Source organism: Cherax quadricarinatus, unplaced genomic scaffold, assembly GCF_038502225.1.
Source record: "Cherax quadricarinatus isolate ZL_2023a unplaced genomic scaffold, ASM3850222v1 Contig675, whole genome shotgun sequence".
In the NCBI taxonomy this organism is placed as follows: Eukaryota; Metazoa; Arthropoda; class Malacostraca; order Decapoda; family Parastacidae; genus Cherax; species Cherax quadricarinatus.
In genome coordinates this window covers 1-12500 of record NW_027195701.1, presented here as the reverse complement: position 1 = coordinate 12500, position 12500 = coordinate 1, and positions in this window count along the sequence as shown.

Here is a 12500-nt window from a genome sequence, read left to right as displayed (position 1 = left end):
TCAACGGTAACAACGGTGACAACGTCCACAACGGCTAGTGTTGTCACAACAGCCGATGGTACTCACTCTGATTCACGAATTCCCAACAGTGCCTCTGGCTACCAAGAGGAAGGGACTTGTGAGAACAGTGCCAAGCTAAATCCCTTCAACGGTGCAAAGAGCAAGGAAGATGACAAGACGAAGGAAGACAAGAGGAAGAAAGAAGACAAGAGGAAGAAGGGAGACAAGAGGAAGGAAGAAGATGAAAAACACTGTGGAACGTCATTAACCTACTCGAAGTTACCTTCCGCTCAAATATCGAAGTCTAAAGCTTCTTTCAAGGCCTCGTCTGATGACTCCAAGCTATCAACACCCAGCAGTAACTTAAAGACCAGTAGTAACTTAAAGACCAGCAGTAACTTAGACACCAGCAGTAACTTAGACACCAGCAGTAACTTAGACACCAGCAGTAACATAGACACCAGCAGTAACTTAGACACTAGCAGTAACTTAGACACCAGCAGTAACATAGACACCAGAAGTAACTTAGACACCAGCAGTAACATAGACACCAGAAGTAACTTAGACACCAGCCGTGACTCAGAGACCATCAGTGAATCAGAGACTACGTCTCTGCCAACAGAAAGTAAAAGCGCTCCACCGGGAGTGTGGTCAGCGGGTGGTCTGAAAGACCTTGAGCATGGAGGTCATCACTCTCGGACCAGCAGCAGCTTCAAAGCTTGTTCTCCAACTTGCCAGCAATACTTTGTCATGCTTTCTCGACAACTTAATGAAACACAAGACCAACTTCTCGCCTTGTCCCTTCAGGTAAGTTGAAAAATCTGTTTTATATACGCTTAAACTAACCCACAATACCATGACAAACAACTAGCACATTACCATGATAAACAGCTGTTTCCAATGGTATTTAAAGAGTGCAAGTGGGAACTTAGTCATCCGCTATTGAGAATGTTTAATGTATCTATCCAAACTGGTGTTGTGCCGGAGATGTGGAACATGGCAAATGCAATTCCTATATTTAAATATAGAGGATAAGTCAGTTCCATCAAATTATCGTCCAGTAAGTGTCATGTCTGTAATAGGCAAATTATTGGAATCAGTTATAGATGAAACCATTAGAAGTCACCTTAATGAATGTAATTTTAATAAGAAATCTCAGCACAGATTCACATGAGGTCGTTTGTGCCTGGTAAATTTACTGGCGTTCGTTAATAAAGCACTGAAGGTAGTAGATAATGATAACAAAAACGATGTTGATTATTTGTACATTAGTAAAACCTTCGATAAAGTACCTAACATAAGACTGTTAAAACTAAGTGGCAGGTCATGGTATAAGAGGTAAAGCTGTAACATGGATCCAGACATGACTTATTTATAGACAACTGAGAGTGTACGTTAATGGGATCAAGTGTGACTGGTGGCCGGTTAGAACAGCGACCCATTGTTGGTCATAATTTACATTAAGGACTTAGATGAAAGAATTACAAGTGACATGAGTAAATTTGCTAATAACACAAAAATAGGCCAAATAATTGATTCTGAAGAGGATACCAAAGAACTTCAAGTGGATTTAGACAAATTTATGTTACAGTCTGTAAAGTGGTAGATGTAGTTCATTGAAAATAACTCTCATAGTTATAAACTAAGTAACGTACAGCTTGATCACAATGAATGAGAAAAAGCCTTGGGAGTCATGGGAAGCAGAAATGTGGAGCCCAGACAGCAGTGACTAAGTGTGCGCAACAAGGCTAACACATTACTTGGATTTATATCAAGAAGTATAAGTAACAGGAGTCCAAACGTTATTTTACAGCTCTATACATCACTAGTGAGACATCATTTAGATTATGCCGCTCCTTACTACAGGATGGATATACATTCATTGCATAACAGAGAAAGATGACTAAAATGATTCACTGTATAAAGAATCTCCAGTATGAAGATACACTTGACTCTCGACTCTCATCAGAGACGTAGAATGAAAGATATCATTGAAGTGTGTAAGTGGAGGGTGATATAAATAAAACACTCAGGATGTCGAGTCTAGTAAGAACCAGAAATAATGGATTTAGATTAGATAAATCCAACAGAGTTGTGGATGCTTGGAACAATCTGCTGAGTCGGGTAACAGAACCTGATGTGTGGAACAATCTGCTGAGTCAAGTAACAGAACCTGATGTATGGAACAATCTGCTGAGTCAAGTAACAGAACCTGATGTATGGAACAATCTGCTGAGTCGGGTAACAGAACCTGATGTGTGGAACAATCTGCTGAGTCAAGTAACAGAACCTGATGTGTGGAACAATCTGCTGAGTCAAGTAACAGAACCTGATGTGTGGAACAATCTGCTGAGTCAAGTAACAGAACCTGATATATGGAACAATCTGCTGAGTCAAGTAACAGAACCTGGTATATGGAACAATCTGCTGAGTCAAGTAACAGAACCTGATATATTGAACAATCTGCTGAGTCGGGTAACAGAACCTGATATATGGAACAATCTGCTGAGTCGGGTAACAGAACCTGATGTGTGGAACAATCTGCTGAGTCAAGTAACAGAACCTGATATATGGAACAATCTGCTGAGTCAAGTAATAGAACCTGATGTGTGGAACAATCTGCTGAGTCAAGTAACAGAACCTGATATATGGAACAATCTGCTGAGTCAAGTAACAGAACCTGATGTATGGAACAATCTGCTGAGTTGGGTAACAGAACCTGATATATGGAACAATCTGCTGAGTCAAGTAACAGAACCTGATGTGTGGAACAATTTTGCTGAGTCAAGTAACAGAACCTGATGTGTGGAACAATCTGCTGAGTCAAGTAACAGAACCTGATATATGGAACAATCTGCTGAGTCAAGTAACAGAACCTGATGTATGGAACAATCTGCTGAGTCGGGTAACAGAACCTGATATATGGAACAATCTGTTGAGTCAAGTAACAGAACCTGATATATGGAACAATCTGCTGAGTCGGGTAACAGAACCTGATGAGTGGAACAATCTGCTGAGTCAAGTAACAGAACCTGATATATGGAACAATCTGCTGAGTCAAGTAACAGAAGCTGATATGTGGAACAATCTGCTGAGTCAGGTAACAGAACCTGATGTATGGAACAATCTGCTGAGTCAAGTAACAGAAGCTGATATGTGGAACAATCTGCTGAGTCGGGTAACAGAACCTGATGTATGGAACAATCTGCTGAGTCAAGTAACAGAACCTGATGTATGGAACAATCTGCTGAGTCAAGTAACAGAACCTGATGTATGGAACAATCTGCTGAGTCAAGTAACAGAATCTGATGTATGGAATAATCTGCTGAGTCAAGTAACAGAACCTGATATATGGAACAATCTGCTGAGTCGGGTAACAGAACCTGATGTATGGAACAATCTGCTGAGTCAAGTAACAGAACCTGATGTATGGAACAATCTGCTGAGTCAAGTAACAGAACCTGATGTATGGAACAATCTGCTGAGTCAAGTAACAGAACCTGATGTATGGAACAATCTGCTGAGTCAAGTAACAGAACCTGATGTATGGAACAATCTGCTGAGTCAAGTAACAGAACCTGATGTATGGAACAATCTGCTGAGTCGGGTAACAGAACCTGATGTATGGAACAATCTGCTGATTCGGGTAACAGAACCTGATGTATGGAACAATCTGCTGAGTCGGGTAATAGAACCTGATGTATGGAACAATCTGCTGAGTCGGGTAACAGAACCCAACAACTTGGGTACCTATGACAAGACACAGAACAAATATATGAGTGACCTGGCCCGGGTTTGATTCTTGTCTGAGGTATTACCTGACATATACCTGGAGACAGTTTCGGGGATCAGTCCCCCGCGGCCCGGCCTGTGACTAGGCCTCGCGGTGGATCAGGGCCTGATCAACCAGGCTGTTACTACTGGCCGCATGCACACCAACGTACAAACCACAGCCAGGTTGGTTCGTATGGTGCCTGTCCAGAGCCATCATGAGGACAACCAGGGGTCTATTGGTAATCCCCCTTATGTATGCTGGGAGGCAATTGAACAGTCTTGGGCCACAGACACTTATTGTGTTGTTTCTTAGGTTACTCGAGGTGCCCCTGTTTTTTCAGTGGGGATGTTGCATCGCCTGCGCAGTCTCAGATTTGAGACTCTTTCCTCTCTATTATCATGTACTTTTCTCGCCTGCATTCCAGGGAATACAAATTAAGGAACTTCAACTGTTCCCAATAATGTAGGTACTTTATGGTACTTATACGTGCAGTGAAAGTTCACTGTACATTCTCTAGGTCTGTAGTTTCACCTGCCTTGGAAGGTGCAGTTAGTGTACAGCAATATTCCAACCTAGAGAGAACAAATGAGTAGAAGAGAATCATTATTGATGCTAATTCTTAGTAAGCCTTGGGAAAAGGTTGAACAAGTGGCACTAAGTGGCTGTTAATTGCTCTGTAGTTTTCGTGGATTATCGTAAGACATCTTGGTGCCAGCACAACAGAACTGTGCCAGTCAACATATAAAGTAAATCTCTCAAGTGCTTGGAGCTGACCTAATAAATAACAGCGCCCTCCCAGCCAGTAAAAGGGGAAGAAGTGTAAAGTGAAAACAGGATGTGGTGCCTCACACCCACCAGGGAAATTTATAGGCCCAAACAGTATCGTGTACAAATAAATACATAGTATCAAATATTGTGAAAGGAAAGAATATGCCTTTAATAATAGTGTAATACACAGTGGTATAGTGTATATTACAGTGATACCATAGTGTGTCAGCATAGTTGCTGATCCCCTGTATATGTATATGTTATCTGAGTATCATAGTACCATCCATACGTTTTACATAGATGACCCCTTGCTAGGCTCAGTGGCTAGCACTTGTGACGTCACGTAATGCTGCATGTGAGTGTTGGGCGCTCAGCCTCTTCCTCAGATTACACGTAGACCTAAAGGCAACAGGACAGGCTAGGCTGGGCTCCCCTCTCACACTCTGCTAATATAAGTGTTGCCACCCAACAAGTGTGTTTATCTCCAACCATCATATCTCCACGAACCCTCTCAACAAGTGCATAGATAAGGTATAACAATAAATGTTATGATGGTAAACAAGAGGGGAGTGATAGGCCTAGCAAGTAACCCCAGTTGTAAACAAGAGGGGAGTGATAGGCCTAGCAGGTAACCCCAGTTGTAAACAAGAGGGGAGTGATAAGCCTAGCAGATAACCTCAGTTGTAAACAAGAGGGGAGTGATAAGCCTAGCAGATAACCTCAGTTGTAAACAAGAGGGGAGTGATAAGCCTAGCAGATAACCCCAGTTGTAAACAAGAGGGGAGTGATAAGCCTAGCAGATAACCTCAGTTGTAAACAATTGGGGAGTGATAAGCCTAGCAGATAACCCCAGTTGTAAACAAGAGGGGAGTGATAAGCCTAGCAGATAACCTCAGTTGTAAACAAGAGGGGAGTGATAAGCCTAGCAGATAACCTCAGTTGTAAACAAGAGGGGAGTGATAAGCCTAGCAGATAACCTCAGTTGTAAACAAGAGGGGAGTGATAAGCCTAGCAGATAACCTCAGTTGTAAGCAAGAGGGGAGTGATAGGCCTAGCAGATAACCTCAGTTGTAAACAAAACAGAAGTGATAGGCCTAGCATGTAACTCCAGTTGTAAACAAGAGGGGAGTGATAGGCCTAGCAGGTAACCCAGTTGTAAACAAGAGGGGAGTGATAGGCCTAGCAGATAACCTCAGTTGTAATCAAGAGGGGAGTGATAGGCCTAGCAGATAACCTCAGTTGTAAACAAAAGAGAAGTGATAGGCCTAGCAGGAAACCCCAGCTGTGATCAAGAGAGGAGTGATAGGCCTAGCAGATAGCCTCAGTTGTAAACAAGAGAGGAGTGATAGGACTAGCAGATAACCTCAGTTGTAAACAAGAAAGGAGTGATAGGCCTAGCAGGTAACCCAGTTGTAAACAAGAGGGGAGTGATAGGCCTAGCAGGTAACCCAGTTGTAAACAAGAGGGGAGTGATAGGCCTAGCAGGTAACCCCAGTTGTAAACAAGAGGGGAGTGATAGGCCTAGCAGGTAACCCAGTTGTAAGTGCAGTAAATCAACCATTCAAATCATTATGAAGCTGTGTGTAGTCTGTGGTCAGTCAAACAAACGGGCTTCCACATGGATAAATTGTCATTTTTGTGGAAATTGGTGTCACGCCCCTTGTGCAGATATCCCAGAACTAGCTACAAGCAGTATTAAAACAGAGAAGTGTTTTTGGGTATGCCCAAATGAGGAAAATCTGTGGACTAAAATCACAAGGGTATTAAAAGAGGACAACATCAAAGCTGCTTTCATAGAAAACCTGGAAGCTTTCTACAACAGATGGGAACATAAAAAGTCTGGGCTGAATGGTACTGCCCTTGATACTGGCCATGTAGTCAGAAACTGTAAGGCTGGAGATGATGTCCTGGTAGTCAGTAAATGTGGGGCTGATAGTGCTGTCCTGGGAGACAGTAATGGTGAAGCTGGAGATACTGTCCTGGGAGACAGTAATGGTGAAGCTGGAGATGCTGTCCTGGGAGACAGTAATGGTGAAGCTGGAGGTGCTGTCCTGGGAGACAGTAATGGTGAAGCTGGATGTGCTGTCCTGGGAGACAGAAATGGTGAAGCTGGAGATTCTGTCCTGGGAGACAGTAATGGTGAAGCTGGAGATTTTGTCCAGGTAGTCGGGAATTATACGCAGGAAGGAATACATATAAATGACCTCATAGGGGACTGGAGCCATAGTAGGGAAACAAGTGTAGTCAAAGATAAGATAAAACCAATATTGCAAACTAGAAATACCGCAGGAAATAGCAAACAAGAGGACTCCAATAGCAATAGTGAGGATAAATTACCAAAAACAACTGGTGGGAGCTCCATTGTTGGTGCTAGGGAGGATAGAAGTAAGACAGGGAAACATGCACCAACAGGGAATACAGTCACAGAAACCCAAGGCAAGCGGAAACCAAGCCTGTGCACATACTATGCACTTGGTATCTGCTGGCATGGGAAATCTGGAAAAACAGATGGGACATGCAACTATGACCACCCTAGAAAATGCCATGCCCATATGACAAGAGGAAAATGCAAACTCCCTTCCTGTAAGCTTTTTCACCCTGAAATGTGTACCTCTTCAGTACAGGAAACACTGTGCTATAACTTAAATTGCCAGGCATACCATCTAAAGGGGACAAAAAGATACAAAACATCCAGGCCATGGGAAAACCTGGGTAGCCACAGCCACTCAAGAGGGAGAGGTTTTTTAGTGCCAGGAAGGAAAAAAAACTGGCAGGAAATGGCAGAAATCGTACACCAAATCCAATCATTCCTGGAGTGGAACCACAATCGATGGCCTCCACTCCAAACCAACAGATACAGATACTAATGCCGGAAAAAAAATCCCCCCCCAGTACCAACAATACCACCAGTCCGATAACATTCTTCTTTGCAAATATACAGGGTCTAAAGCCAGCAACAAACAACAAAATACCTTTCATCCGTGGACTGCTTGCAGAGGCAAAGGCAATGTTCGTGGCTTTCACTGAGACCCACATAAAGGATCACTTGGACAACGAAATATGGATCCCAGGTTACAACCTATACAGATGTGACAGAGTGAACAGGCAAAAGGGGGGGGGGGTTGGCCTGTACATTGCAGAGTCACTTGTTTGCACAGAACTGCTTAATGCCTCAAATGACGTAGTGGAAGTTTTAGCAGTAAAGGTCGAGAACCAAAACCTAGTCATTGTGGTAGTCTACAAGCCTCCGGATGCAACATCCCAGCAATTCCAGGAACAGCTGTTAAAAATTGACCACTGTCTGGAAAATCTTCCAGCTCCTGCACCCAACATCTTGCTCCTGGGGGATTTCAACTTAAGGCACCTAAAATGGAGGAATATAGCAAATAATATTGTTGCAGTAATAACACCAGGAGGCAGCTCTGATGAAAACTCACACTCACACGAGCTTTTAAATCTCTGCACAAAATTCAATTTAAACCAGCAAATAATAGAGCCTACTAGACTGGAGAATACACTAGACCTCATCTTCACTAACAATGATGATCTGATAAGAAATGTCACCATATCAAAAACAATATACTCAGATCACAACATAATTGAGGTTCAGACATGTATGCGTGGAGCCCCAGACCGACAAAATGAGACTAGTCACGAGGGAGCATTCACCAAATTCAACTTCAATAACAAAAACATAAAGTGGGACCAAGTAAACCAAGTCCTAACCGATATAAGTTGGGAAGATATACTAAGCAACACAGACCCAAACTTATGCCTAGAACAGATTAACTCGGTGGCACTCGATGTATGCACAAGGCTTATTCCTCTAAGAAAAAGGAGGAGTAGATGTAAAATAGAAAGAGACAGGCGCTCCCTTTACAGGCGACGGAAAAGAATAACAGATCGGCTAAAAGAGGTCAATATATCTGAAATGCGCAGGGAGACACTGGTCAGAGAAATAGCAAGCATCGAACTTAAGCTAAAAGAATCCTTTAGGAGTCAGGAATCGCGGGAAGAACTAAAAGCCATAAATGAAATCGAAAGAAACCCAAAGTATTTCTTCTCCTATGCCAAATCAAAATCGAGAACAACGTCCAGTATTGGGCCCCTACTTAAACAAGATGGGTCCTACACAGATGAGAGCAAGGAAATGAGTGAGCTACTCAAGTCCCAATATGACTCAGTTTTTAGCAAGCCACTAACCAGACTGAGAGTCGAAGATCAAAATGAATTTTTTATGAGAGAGCCACAAAATTTGATTAACACAAGCCTATCCGATGTTATCCTGACGCCAAATGACTTCGAACAGGCGATAAATGACATGCCCATGCACTCTGCCCCAGGGCCAGACTCATGGAACTCTGTGTTCATCAAGAACTGCAAGAAGCCCCTATCACGAGCCTTTTCCATCCTATGGAGAGGGAGCATGGACACGGGGGTCGTCCCTCAGTTACTAAAAACAACAGACATAGCCCCACTCCACAAAGGGGGCAGTAAAGCAACAGCAAAGAACTACAGACCAATAACACTAACATCCCATATCATAAAAATCTTTGAAAGGGTCCTAAGAAGCAAGATCACCACCCATCTAGAAACCCATCAGTTACACAACCCAGGGCAACATGGGTTTAGAACAGGTCGCTCCTGTCTGTCTCAACTACTGGATCACTACGACAAGGTCCTAAATGCACTAGAAGACAAAAAGAATGCAGATGTAATATATACAGACTTTGCAAAAGCCTTCGACAAGTGTGACCATGGCGTAATAGCGCACAAAATGCGCGCTAAAGGAATAACAGGAAAAGTCGGTCGATGGATCTATAATTTCCTCACTAACAGAACACAGAGAGTAGTCGTCAACAGAGTAAAGTCCGAGGCAGCTACGGTGAAAAGCTCTGTTCCACAAGGCACAGTACTAGCTCCCATCTTGTTCCTCATCCTCATATCCGACATAGACAAGGATGTCAGCCACAGCACCGTGTCTTCCTTTGCAGATGACACACGAATCTGCATGACAGTGTCTTCCATTGCAGACACTGCAAGGCTCCAGGCGGACATCAACCAAATCTTTCAGTGGGCTGCAGAAAACAATATGAAGTTCAACGATGAGAAATTTCAATTACTCAGATATGGTAAACATGAGGAAATTAAATCTTCATCAGAGTACAAAACAAATTCTGGCCACAAAATAGAGCGAAACACCAACGTCAAAGACCTGGGAGTGATTATGTCAGAGGATCTCACCTTCAAGGACCATAACATTGTATCAATCGCATCTGCTAGAAAAATGACAGGATGGATAATGAGAACCTTCAAAACTAGGGAGGCCAAGCCCATGATGACACTCTTCAGGTCACTTGTTCTATCTAGGCTGGAATATTGCTGCACTCTAACAGCACCTTTCAAGGCAGGTGAAATTGCCGACCTAGAAAATGTACAGAGAACTTTCACGGCGCGCATAACGGAGATAAAACACCTCAATTACTGGGAGCGCTTGAGGTTTCTAAACCTGTATTCCCTGGAACGCAGGAGGGAGAGATACATGATTATATACACCTGGAAAATCCTAGAGGGAATAGTACCGAACTTGCACACGAAAATCACTCACTACGAAAGCAAAAGACTTGGCAGACGATGCACCATCCCCCCAATGAAAAGCAGGGGTGTCACTAGCACGTTAAGAGACCATACAATAAGTGTCAGGGGCCCGAGACTGTTCAACTGCCTCCCAGCACACATAAGGGGGATTACCAACAGACCCCTGGCAGTCTTCAAGCTGGCACTGGACAAGCACCTAAAGTCAGTTCCTGATCAGCCGGGCTGTGGCTCGTACGTTGGTTTGCGTGCAGCCAGCAGCAACAGCCTGGTTGATCAGGCGCTGATCCACCAGCAGGCCTGGTCACAGACCGGGCCGCGGGGGCGTTGACCCCCGAAACTCTCTCCAGGTAAACTCCAGGTAAACACTCAAGTCAAGTCCTAGTCAGTATACACAACACTCAAGTCAAGTACTAGTCAGTATACACAACACTCAAGTCAAGTACTAGTCAGTATACACAACACTCAAGTCAAGTCCTAGTCAGTATACACAACACACAAGTCAAGTACTAGTCAGTATACACAACACTCAAGTCAAGTCCTAGTCAGTATACACAACACTCAAGTCAAGTCCTAGTCAGTATACACAACACTCAAGTCAAGTACTAGTCAGTATACACAACACTCAAGTCAAGTACTAGTCAGTATACACAACACTCAAGTCAAGTACTAGTCAGTATACACAACACTCAAGTCAAGTACTAGTCAGTATACACAACACACAAGTCAAGTACTAGTCAGTATACACAACACTCAAGTCAAGTACTAGTCAGTATACACAACACTCAAGTCAAGTCCTAGTCAGTATACACAACACTCAAGTCAAGTACTAGTCAGTATACACAACACTAAAGTCAAGTACTAGTCAGTATACACAACACTCAAGTCAAGTCCTAGTCAGTATACACAACACTCAAGTCAAGTACTAGTCAGTATACACAACACTCAAGTCAAGTCCTAGTCAGTATACACAACACACAAGTCAAGTCCTAGTCAGTATACACAACACACAAGTCAAGTCCTAGTCAGTATACACAACACACAAGTCAAGTACTAGTCAGTATACACAACACACAAGTACTAGTCAGTATACACAACACACAAGTACTAGTCAGTATACACAACACACAAGTCAAGTACTAGTCAGTATACACAACACACAAGTCAAGTACTAGTCAGTATACACAACACACAAGTCAAGTACTAGTCAGTATACACAACACACAAGTCAAGTCCTAGTCAGTATACACAACACTCAAGTCAAGTACTAGTCAGTATACACAACACACAAGTCAAGTACTAGTCAGTATACACAACACACAAGTCAAGTACTAGTCAGTATACACAACACACAAGTCAAGTACTAGTCAGTATACACAACACACAAGTCAAGTACTAGTCAGTATACACAACACACAAGTCAAGTACTAGTTTACCTGGAGTTTACCTGGAGAGAGTTCCGGGGGTCAACGCCCCCGCGGCCCGGTCTGAGACCAGGCCTCCTGGTGGATCACAGCCTGATCAACCAGGCTGTTGCTTCTGGCTGCACGCAAACCAACATACGAGCTACAGCCCGGCTGATCCGGAACTGACTTTAGGTGCTTGTCCAGTGCCAGCTTGAAGACTGCCAGGGGTCTGTTGGTAATCCCCCTTATGTGTGCTGGGAGGCAGTTGAACAGTCTCGGGCCCCTGACACTTATTGTATGGTCTCTTAACGTGCTAGTGACACCCCTGCTTTTCATTGGGGGGATGGTGCATCGTCTGCCAAGTCTTTTGCTTTCGTAATGAGTGATTTTCGTGTGCAAGTTCGGTACTAGTCCCTCTAGGATTTTCCAGGTGTATATAATCATGTATCTCTCCCTCCTGCGTTCCAGGGAATACAGGTTTAGGAACCTCAAGCGCTCCCAATAATTGAGGTGTTTTATCTCCGTTATGCGCGCCGTGAAAGTTCTCTGTACATTTTCTAGGTCGGCAATTTCACCTGCCTTGAAAGGTGCTGTTAGTGTGCAGCAATATTCCAGCCTAGATAGAACAAGTGACCTGAAGAGTGTCATCATGGGCTTGGCCTCCCTAGTTTTGAAGGTTCTCATTATCCATCCTGTCATTTTTCTAGCAGATGCGATTGATACAATGTTATGGTCCTTGAAGGTGAGATCCTCCGACATGATCACTCCCAGGTCTTTGACGTTTGTGTTTCGCTCTATTTTGTGGCCCGAATTTGTTTTGTACTCTGATGACGATTTAATTTCCTCATGTTTACCATATCTGAGTAATTGAAATTTCTCATCGTTGAACTTCATATTGTTTTCTGCAGCCCACTGAAAGATTTGGTTGATGTCTGCCTGGAGCTTTGCAGTGTCTG